The sequence below is a fragment of the Crotalus tigris genome, unplaced genomic scaffold (genome assembly GCF_016545835.1).
Source record: "Crotalus tigris isolate CLP2741 ecotype Arizona unplaced genomic scaffold, ASM1654583v1 scf7180000018992.311333, whole genome shotgun sequence".
Taxonomy (NCBI): Eukaryota; Metazoa; Chordata; class Lepidosauria; order Squamata; family Viperidae; genus Crotalus; species Crotalus tigris.
The window spans coordinates 68,672-88,479 of record NW_024097314.1 but is presented as its reverse complement, the minus strand read 5'-3'; the positions used below and the strand labels follow the sequence as shown (position 1 = coordinate 88,479).

At 40.8% G+C, this 19,808-nt stretch overlaps 1 long non-coding RNA gene across 1 annotated transcript; it reads left to right on the top strand.

Annotated features, from left to right (window-relative positions):
- Positions 1-7,550: 7,550 nt before the first annotated feature.
- LOC120314723 lies at positions 7,551-18,573 on the top strand. Its single transcript, XR_005558515.1, has 3 exons — positions 7,551-8,395; positions 17,225-17,348; positions 18,434-18,573. It is a non-coding gene; the product is annotated as an uncharacterized LOC120314723 (long non-coding RNA).
- The last annotated feature ends 1,235 nt before the right edge of the window (positions 18,574-19,808 follow it).

Sequence of the window (19,808 nt, the reverse complement as noted above, 5' to 3'; positions counted from 1 at the left end):
TTGCTTTTGAATGTGGTGTTGGTGTACTATATTTGTGGAATAAGTATATTTAGCAAAAGTAGCATTATTTAGTCCCATTCTCCAATGACAGACTGAGAAAGTTTTTGATAGGGCATCCATCATTGTGAGTTCCCGCTATATTACACCGTGATACATCATTGGACAAGAACAGGATGCAGTTCTGTTTAAAACTTTGACTTTGGCCCATTGCATTAGAGTCAGAAGGTATTCTTCATTTTCTACAAAAACCGTGTATTATATTGGTGGAAAAAATATGTTTAACTAAAACAGTGTCATTTTATTTAGTTGTCCATTAAAAGACTGTGGGAGTTTTTGATATGGCATCCATCACTGTGAGCTGTATCCACCAGGTCACTGTGATATATCATTGGACAAAATCTGAATGTGGTTGTGCTCTAAATTGTGACTTTTGCCCATTGGTTTAGAATCACTAGATATTTACTGGTTTTGCATTTGTGTCATCATAATATAAATTCTTCATATAACAAACTTCCCTGGGGCTGTTAATGGTATAATGTGTACCCCGAATTTGTAGATGGCCTAACATAATTGAAGAGATCAGATTCTGCTCAAACATAAGTGTTGTCCAAGACAAGTGGACCCTGAAACAGGATTGCGCTGAACAAGATTTTCAAAGTAATCTTATTCCAGCCTGGTGTTCTTTCATTCAAGGGAATTTTTACTGGCAGGGAACTGATAGAAGGATTACAGCTGCTCTACAATTCAATCAGAAAATTAGTTGGCTACTCATGTCAGCCTCATTTATAGGGATGATCTTCACAATAACAATTACACTTTGAGATGGTACAAAATTAACAGATTGCTCTGTTGGGCCTTACTTGGTATGGAGAAATTACCAAATAATTATCTTTATTGCACTTCTCTGCACTCTCTCTAGAGTCTCAGCATCATTTTTGTATCTTGGTGACCAGAACTGGATGCAGTTTTCCAAGTGTGTTCTCACCAAGGCAGTATATAGCAGCAGCACTAATACTTCATGTGCTCTTGATACTATTTCTCTGTTGATGCAATCTAGGATTGTGTTGGCTTTTTGGTAGCTATAGCACATTACTGACTCACACCTAATGGATGCTAGGAGTTTACAATTGTCTGGGATGTGATCTTGCTGGGAAATAGCTTGAATCTAGGCCTACAGCATCTTCTTGCCAACACAGATAGAACTTCAAACTGGGAGCATGGTGGAAGATTGTGCCACCACCAAGAGAGAGCTGTGCATTGCCTTGTTACAATGTTAGGTCCCCCTGTTGGCTCTTAGCAACACAAAACATAGTCCCCAGTGGTTCCAAAGAGGAATGGATGGCATACAAAAAAAAAAAAATGGAACATTTTCTTCCCACTTCAGTTTGAGTCGCATTGATTTTATGGACATATCCGTACAATTTTGTTGGAGACAATATGGAAGGGCTTTGTAATTTCCTTCTTCCAGAATGTTTTTTTTTAACTCCTGATCTAGGTTACAGTTCTAGGTTTTCTGATACTAATCTTGTTAAATTTCTCAACCCAAATTTAGCCAGGTGCTGCCACCTGGTGAATATGTATAGCGTTGTATCCATCTTTAAAATGAAACTCCTCAAGCTTTGAACAAGGCATGGCATCTTCCCAACCTGTTGACTACAACAAGGGGAAGACTCTCCCTTTTGAATTTCTGCCTGTTATGTAGCTGAGTGGAAGAGAGCCTCTTCGACCAGGATGGGAAAAAGAAAGCCACTTTGTCTGGAGCAGGGGTTCTCAACCTTGGCAACTTTAAGACTTGTGGACTTCAACTCCCAGAATTCCTCAGCCAGCTGGCTGAGGAATTCTGGGAGTTGAAGTCCACAAGTCTTAAAGTTGTCAAGGTTGAGAACCCCTGGTTGGAGTGAGGCAACTGAATTTACTCGGTTTTGTTATTTTTAAAACAGCCCAGATGTTGAGGGTATGTTTTGGTTTCAAAGGCATCAAGCAAAGCTGCAATGTCTCTTTGTCAGTCACCATTGATTTTTTTTTTTAAAAAACATCTGGATTGAAGCAGAGACACCAGCAGAAGTGCGGCCTTATGAAATGGGTTTTTGATACAATCTCTGTCACTGTGGGACCCCCAGATATCTCACACCATAATGTATTTCATGACCAAATTGTAGAGACAGAATGCTTTTCCTATAGATATTTCTCCATTTTTGATTTATTGCCCGTAGATGGGAGATAGTGACTATTCTTGGGTGGAATTGTTAGAGGAGTTTGTTTCACACTTTTGAGAACCCCAGCATAGTATACTGCTCATTCTGACCTCATCACACAGATGCTGAGATTGATCTGCTTGTGTCATTTTTCCAATGTTGTCATGACATGTGTGACATCACTTCCTCCCTTCCCTCCCTCTTCCCCATGGACAGGAAACTCAACCATGAAAGGACCTTCTCTGGTTTGATGGTAGTGAAGCTAATGTTTTACCAATAAAGGAGAATATTTCTAGCACAGAGTTGAAATGAGGGTCTTTGGTGCTCTCTGAGCTTGGTTATTTTCTTGCAGACATTTCTTTACCCAAACTAGGTAACTAATGATGTTACCTAGTTTGGGTAATGGGAGATTGGTAAGAAAACAACCAAGTTCAGAGAGGCCCAAAGACCCCTCAGCTAATGTTTATTATGTTACCTCAGGGACCATTTGGGGAAAGATCTGACTGGATTAATACTTGGATGAGAGACAACCAGGAGATCCAAAAGCTGCAGAATAGATAGATGATAAAACATGTTCAGATGCTTCAGTGCCCAGAATAATGCATATCCTGTTTCTCTTCATGATGAACGGAGGTAGGTTAAATAAACTTATGGTTATGCTTCTTTCTCCTTCAAAAGACCGAAGTGAAATTCTGAAGATCACAAAATAATAACTCAAATAATAACTCAGGACCTCAAAATAAGGATTGGAATGAGGGGTCCTTGGTGCTCTCTGAGACTGGTGGTTTTCTTGCAGACGTTTCCTGACCAACTAGGCAACATCATCAATGCTAGAAGGGAGTGGGGTTTGGGAGGAGGAAAAGGAGGAGGAAGAGGAGGAGGAGGAAGAGGAGGAGGAGGATTGTGGGGTCCTTGGTGCTCTCTGAGCTTGGTTGTTTTTTGCAGACATTTCATGACCCAACTAGGGAACATCATCAGTGGTAGAAGGGAATGGGGTTTATGGAGAGAGGAGGAGGAGGAGGAAGATTGTGCTCTCTAAGCTTGCTTGTTTTCTTGCAGATGTTTCATTACTGTAACTAGGTAACATCATTAGTGCTAGAAGGGAGTGGGGTTTGCACTGATGATGTTACCTAGTTGGGTCATGAAACATCTGCAACAAAACAACCAAGCTCAGAGAGCACCAAGGACCTTTCAAAGCAAGCAAGCAAGCAAGCAAGCAAGCAAGCAAGCAAGCAAGCCAGCCAGCCAGCCAGCCAGCCAGCCAGCAAGCAAGCAAGCAAGCAAGCAAGCAAGCAAGCAAGCATATGGGTGTCTTTATCCAATGAACTTTCAAAGTAAACTCACCTTAAGGTAACATTTCCAACTCAAAAGCATGTCATATTGTGTTTATTTGGCTGGGCATACAGATCGGTCCAATTGGGAATGATTATGAGCTCTGTAAATATAATTTTTTTAAAAAATACAATCATAAAAGAAATCTGTCATGTACATACTGATAGAGCTGAGGAACATTTATCAATATAACTTTAATTCCAGAATTTCTATCACCCGAGAGCATGCAGTCTGATTTAATAACCACATTTATTGACTTTCCTAAAAAGCTAGGAAGTGAAGGGACATTTATTTATTTGCAAGTGGTTGGAAATGCTACCTCCTGTCACTTCACCTTTCCCAGTTTTCTTTCCACAAGCTCTTGATATCATCTTAGTAGTATTTTAGGAATCATAATAATAAAGTTGGAAGGGACCTTGGAGGTCATCAAGTCCAACCCCCTGCTCAGGCAGGAAACCCTATACCATTTTGGACAAATGGCTGTCCAGTCTCTTCTTAAAAACTTCCAGAGTTGGAGCATTCACTGTTTCTGGAGGCAGGTAGTTCCACTGGTTAATTGTTCTGTCAGGAAATTTGTCCTTAGTTCTAGGTTGCTTCTCTCCTTGATTAGTTTCCATCCGTTGCTTCTTGTCCTGCCTTCAGGCAGGAAAGCAGCCAAGGACTTTGGTTTCCTTTCCAAACTCATTTTGTTTGTGATTCCCCCCCCCCAAAAAAACAGCCTTATTTTCTTTAAGAGGATGAAGACACTGAAAAGATGATTATTCTGATCAGGAAACCTTGATCCCCCCCCCCAACCTTAGCACCTTAGCAATCTTTAAGATGTATGGACCAACTCCCAGAATTCCACAGCCAAAATGGCCAGGAGTTGAAGTCCATGCATCTTAAGGTCAGAAAACCCTGCTCTAGATTAATCGGTAGCATTTGATCCTAGTGTCTCTTAGTTGATCTGGTTCAGTGGAAGAGGAGAATTAAGGACACCAATACATTTGAGGGCACATGGGCCATATCATTAACTATATCTTTTGTCTTAAAAACAAGGCATGTACATGACTTTTTTAAAAGTGACCAACCGTCCTTCTTTAGTTCTGTCCTCCCTCAAAAAGTGTCCTCCTTCATGTCCTCCTTTTCGATATTTGAAGACTAATCTGCAGGGCTTTTTTCCCCCTCATAGAACGCTCAGAATGGCGTTCCGGCACCTTTTTTGGATTTTTTTTTTCAACTTTTGCATGAGCTGTGCTACTCCCACTATTGGCTTTTGAAAGCCAATAGGAATTGCTGCTGAGCGCGCCAAAACACCGGGCTGGCAAACTTTGCCCATGCAAGTTGTCTGTATTATTGTTGCAATGAATAAAATGTTTCTTTTATTTATGATATTTTTTTTCTTCATTTGTGTCCTCCTTTTCATTGTAAAAAAGTTGGTCACCTTACTTTTTTGCATTTCAGTGACTTTTCAAGGCAGTGACATGATCAAAATCAAAACCTCCTTCATTATTATATTTTACAGGTACTTTGATCTTCCTCTAAGAAACCCCAAGTAGAAAATATGATACTTTTGCCAGCATTTTAGTTTCTCAACAGCCCTACAAAGTAGCTAGACTGACCGATGCAAATTTCAATTTAGTATAGTATGCAATATTTCTTTGATAATCTGAATGATCAAATGAATTTGAAGTACTGTCTGTCTGTCTATCTACCTATCTATTATTTAACTATCTATGTCAATCATCTTTCTTCACCATCATCCTCTCTCTCTCTCTCATCTATCTATCTATCTATCTATCTATCTATCTATCTATCTATCTATCTATCTATCTATCTATCTATCTATCTATCTATCTATCTATCTATCTATCTATCTATCTATCTATCTATCTACCTACCTACCTACCTACCTACCTACCTACCTACCTACCTACCTACCTACCTACCTACCTACCTATATATCTCTATTATTTCTCTCTTATGGCAACTTTCAATCCCTTGCCTACCACTCTGATATATTCCTTCACAAAAACCCTTGTAATGTGTAATGCAGAGGTTCTTGAAAGGTTAAACTTCTCTGAGTGGAACACAAGGGTCCTTAAAGATTGAAAATATCTGCACATATTTTTGTCCCCTGAAAATGTGTAAGAAATGTGTGAGAATCAGCTAGTAATTTTTTTTGCAGAGATAAGATTGTGTTTCTCAGAGAAAAACAAGCGTTCTTCAAATCAGTGTTGAATACTCCAATTTTTTTACATAAAATTTTTATGGGATTTCCAAATTCAGAAACAGTGACATCTTAAACCCAAAATGCTGGTCATCAGAGTAGTAGAAAAAATAAATAAAAAGAGAGCAGATGAGGCAATACCAAACAACAATAGACTAACTCAAATGGAAGTGAAAAAAAAAGATAATATATTGGAACTCAATAATCAAAATGCAGCGATTATGGAATATACTGTCTAAATGTTTCCTACATATTTACTGGGGTATTATGAGCTGTCACAATGGAACTACCAAAGCAAATGTCAAAATTACAATAATTTCATCTCATACTATTTAGTTATAAAAATCAGCCTTGCTTGGACGTACATTTATATTTCGACAGTTCTTAGGCTTTTGGAAAAAGAACAGCTTGAATTGAACTTAACTTACCAGCTGCTGCCAAGTATTCTTCAGAAGAGAAATAATAATAATATTCCATATTCAGAAGCATAGCTATCTCCTGCAGCTACCTTCCAGGGAATAATTTAGATGTAGGGACTTCTGCCTGAGCAGGGGGTGGACTAGAAGACCTCTAAGGTCTCTTCCATCTCTGTTATTATAATATAATATAATATAATATAATATAATATAATATAATATAATATAATATAATATAATATAATATAATATAATATAATATAATATAATATAATATAATATAATATAATATAATATAATATAATATAATATAATATAATATAATAATAAAGTTGGAAGGGACCTTGGAGGTCATCGAGTCCAACCCCCTGCTCAGGCAGGAAACCCTATACCAATTGGACAAATGGCTGTCCAGTCTCTTTTTAAAAACTTCCAGGGTTGGAGCATTCACCGCTTCTGGAGGCAGGTTGTTCCACTGGTTAATTGTTCTAACTGTCAGGAAGTTTCTCCTTAGTTCCAGGTTGCTTCTTTCCTTGATTAGTTTCCATCTGTTGCTTCTCGTCCTGCCTTCAGGTGCTTTGGAGAATAGCTTGATTCCCTCTTCTTTGTGGCAGCCCCGTAGATATTGGAACACTGCTATCATTTCGTCCCCTTCCTCCTCCTCCTCCTCCTCCTCCTCCTCCTCCTCCTCCTCCTCCTCCTCCTCCTCCTCCTCCTCCTCCTCCTCCTCTTTTTAAAGAAGAGATTGGACAACCAATTCTGTTAATCTGAATGCAAGTGCAAAATGTAGTTGTATTCTGACTGTTCTTTCAACTGACTGTGGCTTTGTGGCTTAGCGTATATTTAGATTGGCCAAATGAATTCAGTCAGTGCCTATTTTAATTCCTCTTTCAGTTCCCCACTTTGTCATCCAGACAGGCAGCCTCAACAGTGAAGTTCAGGTGCTACAAGAATGGATCACGTTGCAGATCTGTGGCTGAAAAATGAAGGATAAGCTGCCACACTGCATTCACAAGGACAAGGCTAACTTGGGACATGGCGAAAGGAATCACCTTACCCATACAAGCATCCTTTATTATAATTCTTGATCCACCGACCAGCTTTTTGGTGAAATAGCCACCACTGTGGGAATTCCAGCTGGTCCACCATAATGCACGCCTCGTCAAAGTCTGACAGATAGCAGTGTTCCAATATCTAATGGGCTGCCACAAAGAAGAGGGAGTCAACCTGTTCTCCAGAGCACCTGAAGGCAGGACAGGAAGCAAAGGATGGAAACTAATCAAGGAGAGAAGCAATCTAGAACTAAGGAGAAATTTCCTGAACAGTGAGAACAATTAATCAGTGGAACGGCTTGCTTCCAGAAGTTGTGGGTGTTCCATCCCTGGAGGTTTTTTAAGAAGAGATTGGACAGCCATTTGTCTGGAATGGTATAGGGTTTCCTACCTGAGCAGGGGGTCAGACTAGAAGATCTCCAAAGTCCATTCCAACTCTGTTATTCTGTTACTCGGATGCAAGAAGATTGGATGTGGATCCAGATCAATCCATTCTGGTTCTTCAATAATTGGCGCTATTATTTCTTTTTTCCTTTACCTAATTTGAGCCAGTTTTGTGGTTTCAGGAGAGCTCATACAAAATGTGGTTTTTAGCAGAAGGACTTGTCGGGTGCAGCGCCAACTATGATTCAGGAACCCTTGGAGTTTTTGATAGAGGTTCCGCCACTGTGGGTTACTATATGCCCTGTGATACAGTCTTTGACAAAATCTAGAGCATCCAAAATTATGTTTCCATACACATTGTGAAAAGCCATTTCCTTGGGCTCTGGGATGTAGTAGCAAATGTAGAAATGTTTTGTCATTTTCAGATGGGTTTGTTCAAAAGAAAATGAAACGAAGATTTCTTTTAGTGTCTTCCTCTGGAACGCTTGTAACCTATGAAGGACTAGCAACTTAAGTCATTAGTAACAGATGGCTGTTCTTTAGAAGATTCGTGCTTAATCTCTAGACTGTGCTCCCAATGAATTGCCTTCTTAGCCATGACCACAAAGAAGTTGCTCCGTTTTTTTTCTCCTTTACTAATATGGGAAGAAGTATGTGCGAAATTTTAAAGTAGCAATAGGAGATCCAGATTATTAGTTCTGAAACCACCATTTCCTCTTCAGAAAACTGAAGTGTTTTTCTGTTTGAATTCAACAATTGGTGACTTTATGGATGTATAGGTGAACTTCACAAACGTTGGTGACTGAGGTGGGTAATAAATTTAAATAAATAACTAAAATTTCCTGGGAAACAACATAGTTTGTTACTGCTCTCTTTTCCATTTTTAATTCCATTTTCTGGTCTAGCCTACAGCTCTGTTATTTCCTGCTTTAATGTACCTGTTTCTGTTTAGGGTAGATAAAGTTAACCAGGTGCTACATTTGTTGAGGCAGTAACTATTTTAGTCTTACTAATTCAGTAGTTTTCCTTCCAAGGTTTGTATTTAGGACTGCAATCCTGACTTCTAATCCAGGAATTGCTCTATATTAATCAAGCCTGACAAATTTCTTGAAGACAGTTTCCATATCTTCAGAGACAGGTTTAAACACTTTATAGGAGTGTAAAAGTGGAAACGGATATAAATTAAATGCAGCATTGAAAAATTAATCTGTTTGATATACTAGAAAAAAATCATATTAAAAAGTAGTAAATTTATGGCATTCAACTTGTGATGCTTATCAATTTAGGCAATGTAGGTTATTTTTTAAGCTCCATTATAGAAACGACCAGTGGTGGCTTGATGTAATGGTATGTGAGAATGACCTTAAAAGACAGGAGAAGAAGGTGTAGATTAGACAACAGTTATCAACAATCTCCAAAGAACCTGAAGGCAGGACAAGAAGCAAGGGATTGAAATTAATCAAGGAGAGAAGCAAACTAGAACTAAGGAGAAATTTCCTGACAGTGTGAACAATTAATCAGTGGAACAACTTGCCACCAGAAGTTGTGAATGCTCCTACACTCCAACCTCCCTTCCAACTATTCTATTCTATTCTATTCTATTCTATTCTATTCTATTCTATTCTATTCTATTCTATTCTATTCTATTCTATTCTATTCTATTCTATTCTATTCTACTGCATTCCATTCCATTTCATTCCATTCCATTCCATTCTACTCTACTCTACTCCACTCCACTCCTCCACTCCACTCCACTCCACTCCACTCCACTCCACTCCACTCCACTCCATTCCATTCCATTCCATTCCATTCCATTCCATTCCATTCCATTCCATTCCATTCTATTCTATTCTATTCTATTCTATTCTATTCTATTCTATTCTATTCTATTCTATTCCATTCCATTCCATTCCATTCCATTCCATTCCATTCCATTCCATTCCATTCTATTCTATTCTATTCTATTCTATATACTCTACTCTACTCTACTCTACTCTACTCCACTCCACTCCACTCCACTCCGTTCCGATCCGTTCCGTTCCGTTCCGTTCCATTCCATTCTACTCCACTCCACTCCACTCCACTCCACTCCACTCCACTCCACTCCATTCCATTCCATTCTATTCTATTCTATTCTATTCTATTCTATTCTATTCTATTCTATTCTATTCTATTCTATTCTATTCTATTCTATTCGCAAAGAGGCATGAAGCCACAATTAGCATTAAAACTCACCATCGTAGCAGAAAACATTACATTCTTAGTGCAGCATATTGAAACATCAGTACAGAAAGCAAGAGACCGTGAGCTCAAGTCCATGAAAGCCAGATGGGTAACATTGGGCCAGTCATTCTGTCTCAGCCGAACCCACCTCACAGGGTTGTTACTCTTGCTGTGGGGGAAATAGGAGGAGTAAGGTGTTTTATATGTGTTTGTCACCTTGAGTTACTCGTAAACATAATAAAGACAGGATATAAACAAATAAAATAAAACAATAAACATGTATTGGAGATTATAAAAGGTTGGTGAGTAATGGAAGGAAGCTAGTATCCTTATCTTTTCACCCAGGTATAAAGCCAACAACAATTTGGGATTATCAGAAACAGGATGTCGATGGAGATTCTCAGTCATCCAGGTCATGGTTGTCCCAAAGGAGCTTTTTTTTTTTTTTTTCCAAAGTACAACTGGACCTTGTTTTTTTTCTTGAAGACATTTTGCTTCTCTTCCAAAAAGCTTCTTCAGTTCTACAACCATGATCTGGATGACTGAGAATCTCCATAGACATTGAATTAGTAAGACTGAAATAGAATATTGCTTCAACAGATGTAGCGCCTGTCAAACCAAGGTCCAGTTGCCTTTTGAAAAAACAACAACACTATCTTTGGGATGATCAGAAACAAGACCTAAATCGTGCTTTTGAACTTCAAAATCCAAAGAAGTTTGCTTCACATGAAGGCTTCAGCATTGTGGGTTAGACACAGCAAAAGCAACAATCTTGGGAATGTGATTCCTTAGATTTCTATTGGTTTTTGTATAGGATTGTTTCACCGTGACGCCCCAGTTACACAGTAAGAGATGCCTTGACAAAAACTTACCCTCTTAAGATACTGTAGTAATTTTGGGCTGAACGTCTGGATGTTCAGGATGTGCACTCTTAGTGTTATGCCAAGAGCAGTAGCAAATACTTAACTCTGAACCTTGCATTTTTCGTTACAAGCATCCTCAGAAGCTGGGATGTGGGATACCAACCACAATTTTCATTCAAAATTTTCAAAATGTAATCCAAAAATTCAGTGGTATTTATAGAATAGAATAACAGAATTGAAAGGGACTTTGGAGGTCTTCTAGTCCAACCCCCTGCTCAGGCAGGAATGGCGAACCTTTTAGAGACCGAGTGCCCAAACTGCAACTCAAAACCCACTTATTTATTGCCGGGTGCCAGGTGGGCGTGGCCCACTGGGTGGGCGTGGCTGTGTTCATAGCAGACTGGGTGGGTGTGGCCAAGGTGGGCGTGATCACCTCAATGTTGCTCGTGGGGAGGGACGCCTGTGGGGGCCAGGCAGGGTTGGGGGAGATCCAGGGGGTCTCTGCCAGGTGGGGCGGTGGGCAGGAGGCTCGTCCTGGTGGGTGAGGCGAGGCAAGGCGAGGCAGGGTGGGGGTGTCATTGTCACAGGGCAAGTTGAGGCAGGGGCCAGGGCAGCTGCTACCTGACACCATCGGCCCCTGCACACAGAGGCCAGCGAGCGCATGGGTGCTGGGATGCATCCGGCTAGGTGGGACTTTAGCGAGTTAGTGGGTGGCTGATTGAAGAGGGATGGTTGACATCTCCGGGACATGGCGCACGTGCCCACAGAGAGGGCTCTGAGTGCCGCCTCTGGCACGCGTGCCATAGGTTCGCCATCACTGCCCTATACCATTTCAAACAAATGGTTGTCTAATTTCTTCTTAAAAACTTCCAGTGTTGGAGCATTTACAACTTCTGGAGGCAAGTTGTTCCACTGATTAATTGTTCTCACTGTCAGGAAATTTCTCCTTAGTTCTAGGTTGCTTCTCTCCTTGATTAATTTCCATCCTTTGCTTCTTGTCCTGCCTTCAGGTGCTTTGGAGACTAGCTTGACTTCCTTTTCTTTGTTATAACCCCTGAGATACTGGAAAACTGCTATCATGTCACTCCTAGTCCTTTTCATTAAACTAGACATACCCAGTTCCTGCAACCGTTCTTTGTATATTTTGGCCTCCATTCTCCTCATCATCTTTGTTGCTCTTCTCTGTACTCTTTCTGGAGTCTCAATATTTTGTTTACATCGTGGTGACCAAAACTGGACACAGTATTCTAAGTGTGGCCTTACCAAGCCATTATAAAGTGGTAGTAACACTTCACACTTGATGTTCAATAACACTTCACTTTTTTTCTGCAGGCCTTCACTATGCTGTAGAACTCAGCAATTCACCTTGGTTCATCTTGTATCTTCAAAAAGAACATACTTAAGATCTTCTTTGATTTTGACAACATGAGCGGGGGGGGGGGGAAGCTTTAGAGTTAGTCCACTAGGTCAGCTGGTAGAGGATGAATGGAAAGATTTTGAAAAGGAATTCTTGATTTCAAGCCCCACTTAGAAAGTAGTTGCATGGTTCTAATACAGGGTATGATCATCTTGACACCAAGGAATAAATCTGGCTTGCTGCAGATTTCATTCACACAAAAAGCCCCTTGTTGAAGATAATGGTCCCTAGGACCTCTGCAGTATTTGGCCCAGATTGTGCAGTGTTTCAGTTAGGCAGCTGCCTGATTTGACAGGTTCCTTTGTGTACAAAGGACTGCACTTATGCCCTAAATACCAGCTCTGATGTCACTGTATTTGTCTGTTTTATAATGTTGGTTGATGGAGTTAGCTGAGAAAATTGTTGGACAAAGAATCCAGCAACCAACCCCTGGGTTTAAGATAAAAGGTCCTTCCTTCCTTCCTTCCTTCCTTCCTTCCTTCCTTCCTTCCTTCCTTCCTTCCTTCCTTCCTTCCCTCCCTCCCTCTCCCTCCCTCCCTCCCTCCCTCCCTCCCTCCCTCCCTCCCTCCCTCTTCCTTCCTTCCTTCCTTCCTTCCTTCCTTCCTTCCTTCCTTCTCTTCCCATCTCCTGTCCTCTCTCTCTCTCTCCCTTTCCCCCCCTCTTCCCCTTTCTCCCTCCCATCCTCTCTCCCCCTCCCACCCCTTCTCCCTCTCCCCCTCCCATCATGTCTACCCCATCGTCTCCTCTCTCTCTCCCTCTCTCCCTCTCTTCCTCTCTCAATGTTTTCAATGACTAGTCAATTTCTAACACTTCCTTGCATTGTTTATATATTCATACTATATAAATACAATTTAAACTGGGCTCCATCAAGAGAGAAAGGAGCATGTCTTTGCACCTCAAGAACCTAAAGGTATTTTTTTTAAAAAAGGTAAAAATTGGTTGGCATATGATTAAAAAAATATGGAATACCAGCCTGTCAGAGGCCCCATTTAGACCCATTTTTTTTTTAAAGCTAGGGGCGGGCTTAAGAAGCAAAATTAGTTTAGCAAATGTCTAAAGGATCTGTAATGCCGTGAAAATGCCTGAAATCTCTTATCCAAATGGGATAAAGTATGACCCTCAGTGTGTCACACAAAACATTTCAAACTGATAGATATTGTGCCTCTTTAGTTGAACTATATTTCTTACTTTTAGCACTGCATTAAAGTGTGTTTTAAGGTCATGCTTCAAGGAAAATAGTCCAATATTATTTTTCCATAGAGACTTTGGACAGTGAGGGTAGAAGCGTTATCCTAATTGAGTTGAGAATGGTTACTGTTTGCATTGTTAGTTTTGTCTCTGATTATAAGTGGTCTTGACTCTCAGGAAGCCTGCAGCATCCCAGACTCAGAGGGTGAGTTAATTGATTGATCAGTGAATTTATCAGCCTGGAGTTTACTTGATGGATTGTATCACTGTGCTATCCTGTCGCACAATGATTTATGCCTTGACAAGAACTCACTCAGATCTTTGTTCCTGGAATCAAGATTTGTACATGTTTGCCATAGATCTGAATGCAGCCTTTATCTCTGGGAAATTGGGTGAGAATTTCCAATTATTTCTTGTCTTTCTTGTTGAGAACAATTAATCAGTGGAACAGCCTGCCTCCAGAAGCAGTAAATGGTCCAACACTGGAAGTTTTTAAGAAGAGACTGGACAGCCATTTGTCCGAAATGGTGTAGGGTTTCCTGCCTGAGCAGGGGGTTGGACTAGATGACCTCCAAGATCCCTTCCAACTTTACTACTATTACTATTAAGTCCAAAACAAAAGTGCATTTAAAAAAAAAATGTTGCTGGTTTTTTCAGCCACATGCACAAATACTAATGTTTTGTGACAATAACCTTCTCAGTCAGCCAGGTCATGGTTGACCCAAAGGTCAAAAACCCTGGACTTCCTTTGTTTTTTTGCTTGAAGTCATTTCATTTCTCATCAATGAAGCTTCTTCAGTTCTGCTGAAGAAGAACTGGACTGAAGAACTGAAGAAGCTTCTTGGATGAGAAGCAAAACATCTTCAAGCAAAAACAAAGTCCAGTTCCCTGTGGAAAAAGCACCTTTGGAATAACCTTAAAAATGCATGGGGGTCCTTTAACACAAGGATCCCCAACCCCTGGTCCATGAACCAGTACCGGACCACAGATTGCCAGCAACCGGTCTGCACAAACAAGGAAAGCCCCATCCACAGGATGCAGGCAGCACACAAAACCACACACACCCTCCGTTTTAATTTGTGGTGATTTATTGATTGTTTTAGCTTTGTTGCACAACACCTCTGAATTGCATGTCTGGTGGAATGGGTAGCTATTTAATTTGGACGACTAAATACGTATAACAGAATAACAGAGTTGGAAGGGATCTTGGAGGTCTTCTAGTCCAACCCCCTGCTCGGGCAGGAAACCTTATACCATTTCAGACAAATGGTTGTCTGATCTCTTCTTAAAAACCTCCAGTGAAGGAGCACCCACAACTTCTAGCAAGTCCTTCCCAAGGTTAATTGTTCTAACTGTCAGGAAATTTCTTCTTATTTCTAGATTAGTTCTCTCCTTGATTAGGTTCCATCCGTTTCATCTTGTTCTGCCTTCAGGTGCTTTGGAGAATAGCTTGACCCCTATTCTCCAAAGCATCTCAAGTAAAAGATTTCCACCCCTCTCAGCATTTGTAACCATGACATTGGTTTGTTAAACTCTTTTAGGAAAACAAAAAAAAATCATGAAGTAAAAGGCTGGTTTTGAATATTTTTTGCTGCCCAATTTTTTAACGATGCAATTTTTGAAATGTATGTTTGAAAAGATTTGCAAAAAAACGGGTCAGTTTTCCTGCACTTATCTTTATTATAATGCTTCAGATATTGTACGAATGGCTTCCCTCTCAGCTAGTACCCTTTCTGACTCAACACAGATTTTGTATGGATGTTAATCACTGTGCTACCGCTGGTACCCCATACACAGTGATTCATCCTCATACAAATTTCTGGAGCAGATGCTGAATAACTGGGTAGAGAAGGAAACACCATTCCAAAAACATTTCTGCAGTTATTTTGAGCATGACCAAGGACTAGATCCAGATTAGAGTAGATGGTTTTGGATCCCATTGATATTTAGCCAAATGTAGGGATGTGTAACATCCTGCAACTTTCTCCTTCGATACCTAATCAATCGATACCACAATGAAAGCCTATTAAAGTTATAAAGATATAGACTCCTTTGAGACAAGCTGAAGTCCTATGTGCAGAATCAGGAGGGACCTTGGAGGTCTTTTAGTCCAACCCTCTGCTAAGGAAGGAGACCCTATACCAGGGGTTCTCAACCTTGGCAACTTTAAGACTTGTGGACTTCAACTCCCAGAATTCCTCAGCCAGCAAAGCTGGCTGAGGAATTCTGGGAATTGAAGTCCACAAGTCTTAAAGTTGCCAAGGTTGAGAACCCCTGCCCTATACTATCCCAGTCAAATGGTTGTCCAGTCTCTTCTTAAAAACCTCCAGTGATGGGTCACCACAGGTTCTGAAGGCAAGTAGTTCCACTGGTTAATTGTTCTCACTTTTAGGAAGTTTCTCCTTAATTCCAGGTTGATTCTCTCCTTCATTAGTTTCCATCCATTGTTTCTTGTCCTGGTGCTTTGGAAAGCAGGCAGCCCCTCAAATACTGGAATACTGCTATTATGTCATCCCTAATCCTTCTTTTCTCCAGGGTTTTTTTTGGGGGGGGGGGGAATTAGCTTAATAATAATAATGATAAAGTTGGAAGGGACCTTGGAGGTCATCTAGTCCAACCCCCTGCTCAGGCAGGAAACCCTATACCATTTCGGACAATGGCTGTCCAGTTTTTTCTTAAAATTTTTAGTGTTGGTGCATTCACTGCTTCTGGAGGCAGGTTGTTCCACTGGTTATGTTCTAACTGTCAGGAAGTTTCTCCTTAGTTCTAAGTTGCTTCTCTCCCTGATCAGTTTTCATCTGTTGCTTCTTGTCCTGCCTTCAGGCGTCTTGGATAACAGCTTGACTCCCTCTTCTTTGTGGCAGCCCCTGAGATATTGGAACACTGCTATCGTGCCCCCTTTGTCCTTCTCTTCGTTAAACTAGACATACCCAATTCCAGCAACCGTTCCTTACATCTTTTAGCCTCCAGTCTCCTAATCATCTTTGTTGCTCTTCTCTGTACTCTTTCTAGAGTCTCAACATCTTTTTTACATCTTGGTGACCAAAACTGGATGCAGTATTCCAGCTGTGGCCTTACCAAGGCATTGTAAAGTGGTATTAATACTTCACGTGATCTTGATTCTATTCCTCTGTTAATGCAGCCTAGCACTGTGTTGGCTTTTTGGGCAGCTGCAGCACACTGCTGGCTCATATTGAAATGATTGTCCACTAGGACTCTGAGATCCCTCTCACAGTTATTACTATTGAGCAAGATACCCCCTATCCTATACCTGTACAGTTGGTTTTTCTTGCCTAAATGTAGAAGCTTACTTTTTTCACCATTGAATTTCATTTTGTTAGATAACACCCAGTGTTCAAGTCTGTCCAGATCCTCCTGTATCCTAAGCCTGTCTTCTGGAGTGTTGGCTATTCCTGCCAGCTTGGTGTCGTCTGCAAATTTGATGAGTTCCCCGTCTATCCCCTCGTCCAGATTGTTGATGAAGATGTTGAAGAGCACTGGGCCCAGAACAGAACCCTGGGGCACCCCACTACACACTTCCCTCCATGTAGATGTGGTTCCATTGAGGACCACGCACTGAGTACGGCCGGTCAGCCAGCTACAGATCCATCTGGTGGTGACGCTGTCTAACCCGCATTTTTCTATCTTCTCAAGTAGTAGGTTGCGGTCTATTTTGTCAAATGCCTTACTGAAGTCCAAGTAAATTATATCCACAGCATCCCTCTGGTCCACTAATTTTTTCACTTGGTCAAAAACTCTAAATATATTTTCTTCTGCATTCTTTGTCTGTTCCTGGTATATATTCTCTGCCTTACTCTAGTTTGGAGGGAGCCTCTAAGGAGCAGGGCCTATTTAGTTGTGGCATTAACCTTTTTGTAATGATGCAATATGCCCATATACGTCTCTTTATGCATAACTGATACAGTACATTCTTTCTCTTTACAGATTTTAAGATGCTTTATCCAATGATGCCAGCCAAGAAATTAAAAGATGCTTGCTCCTGGGGAGGAAAGCTATGGCAAATCTAGACAGCATACTAAAAAGCAGAGACATCACCCTGCCAACAAAAGTGCGTATAATCCAGACCATCGTTTTCCCAGTTGCAATGTATGGCTGTGAAATTTCAACCATAAGAAAGGCTGAGCGCCAAAGAATTGAGGCCTTTGAACTATGGTGCTGGAGAAGACTCTTGTGAGTCCCCTGGACTGCAAGGCAATCAAACTAATCAGTCTTAGAGGAGATCAACCCTGCCTGCTCTTTAGAAGGCCAGATCCTGAAGTTGAAACTCAAATACTTTGGCCACCTAATGAGAAGGAAGGACTCACTGGAGAAGAGCCTAATGCTGGGAAAGATTGAGGGCAATAGAAGAACGGGACAACAGAGAATGAGATGGCTGGTGGAGTCACTGAAGCAGTAGGTGTGAACTTAAATGGACTCCAGAAGATGGTAGAGGACAGGAAGACCTGGAGGAACGTTGTCCATGGGGTCGCGATGGGTCGGACACAACTTCGCAATTAACAACAACAACAAATCCAATGATGCAATGTTGTGAAAGAAGAAAGGGACATGGACATATGGTGGAGATAGGAAGGAGTATATTTAGGCAGTCCTCAGCTTATGAACACAATTGAGCCCAAAATTTCTGTTGCTAAGTGCAAAAGCTGATAAGAGAATTTTGACCTTTTTGCCACAGTTGTTAAGTAAATCATTGCAGTTGTTAAGTTAGGAACCAGGTTGTTAAGTGAATCTGTCTTCCCTATTGACTTTGCTTCTAAGAAGGTGATCACAAAAGGTGACACTGCACTGTTATAAATACAAGTCAGTTGCCAAGTGTCTGAATTTTGATCACATGACCATGGGGCTGCTACAGTGGTCATAAGTGTGAAAAACAGTCGTAAGTCACTTTTTTCAGTGCCATTGTAACTTGGAATGGTCACTAAGTAAAAAGATTGTAAGTCGAGGACTACGTGTATCTGTCTTCCTGCCTTCTCTTGACTGGGTCTGGGATAGATTCTCATCCTTACTATCATTTGGAGGGACTCTCTAAGAAGTAGGAACCATTTAGTTGCGGCATGAACCTTTATGAAATGATTTAAAATGTGTGTCTGCCCCTGCTTATGCATGATTTATACAGTACATTCTTTCTCGTTACAGATTTTGAATGCCTTATCCAATCATACAACTTTCTGGAAAAAAAAAGAAGGGAGTTGAGCGTGCTGCGGACATAGGAAAGAGTATATAAATGGATTAAATAAACAAAGGGATGAACCAAGTAAGAGGATACATTTGATGGGTCTAGGTCAACAGGGGTAGGCAACCTTGGCTCTTTGATGACTCATGGACTTCAACTCCTAGAATTCCTGAGTCAGCTATGACTATGACTATGACTATGCTGACTCAGGAATTCTGGGAGTTGAAGTCCATGAGTCATCAAAGAGCCAAGGTTGCCTACCCCTGGTCTAAGACGACTCGCCGCAGCCAACTTGCCATGGCCAACTCAGCGTGGTCAACTCAACGCAGCCAACTCACTATGGCCAACTCGCTGCGGCCAATTTGTCATGGGACAACTTGGCATAGCTAATTCACCACAGGACAAGAGTTACTCTAATATCAAAGAAATGATGAAACAGAATCAGTAAAGAAAGGATGCAAAAGGAGAGATGAAATGAAATGTGAATAGCAAAAATTAAAATATTTTTAAAAATATTGTTGAATTGTCCTGTGGCAAGCTGTCCCATGGGGAGTTGGCAGTGTCAAGTTGGCCATGTCAAGTTGGCCATGTTGAATTGGCCATGTCAAGTTGTCCCATTCTGGCATTTGATAAGAATCTTTGGGCGTGGAGGAAAGCTGCTGCTAATTGTCTACGGCGATTCTCAGTCATCCAGATCATGGCTGCATTTTTTTCAGAAGGAAACTGGATTTTGTTGTTTTCTTTGAAGACGTTTCTAAGAACTTCTGACTGGATGGTGAGGAATGGAAAGATTTATATTCCTTGCAGACAGCTGGTCATTTGCATTCTTGCAGAGAGCCATTGAAGCCATTTGGAGGGTCACCCCAGGGTCACCTAAGTAGTGTAAATGGGTGTGGGGCCTTCTTGACTACAGGATGTTTTTTGCTCTGTGTCCTTTCATTGTTGGGCACAGGATGTTGGGGATGAGTCTGTGTTATCTGCATCTCAAACTGAGGCGCCAACAGTTCCTGTAGTCTGCAGTGTTTTTTGGAAATCCATTTCTCACCATCCAGTCAGAGCTAAAAGAAGCTTCTTGGGTGAGAAGAGAAATGTCTTCAAAGAAAAACAAAAAAGCCCAGTTACCTCCTGAAAAAAAAAATACAGTATCTTGGGACAGCTGCTAATAGATTCCATCTCTCTCTCCTTCTGGTCAGTCTTCCTGCAATTTCCTTTTGTAGACTTGTTCTTTTTGGTCGTCTTTTCTTTGTTATGATTAGCCTCTCCTTTAGTACTCTTTGGAAACAAATTTGAAAACTGTCTGAGGGAAGCAGGGTAGAAATATTTTGTAGTGAATGAGAA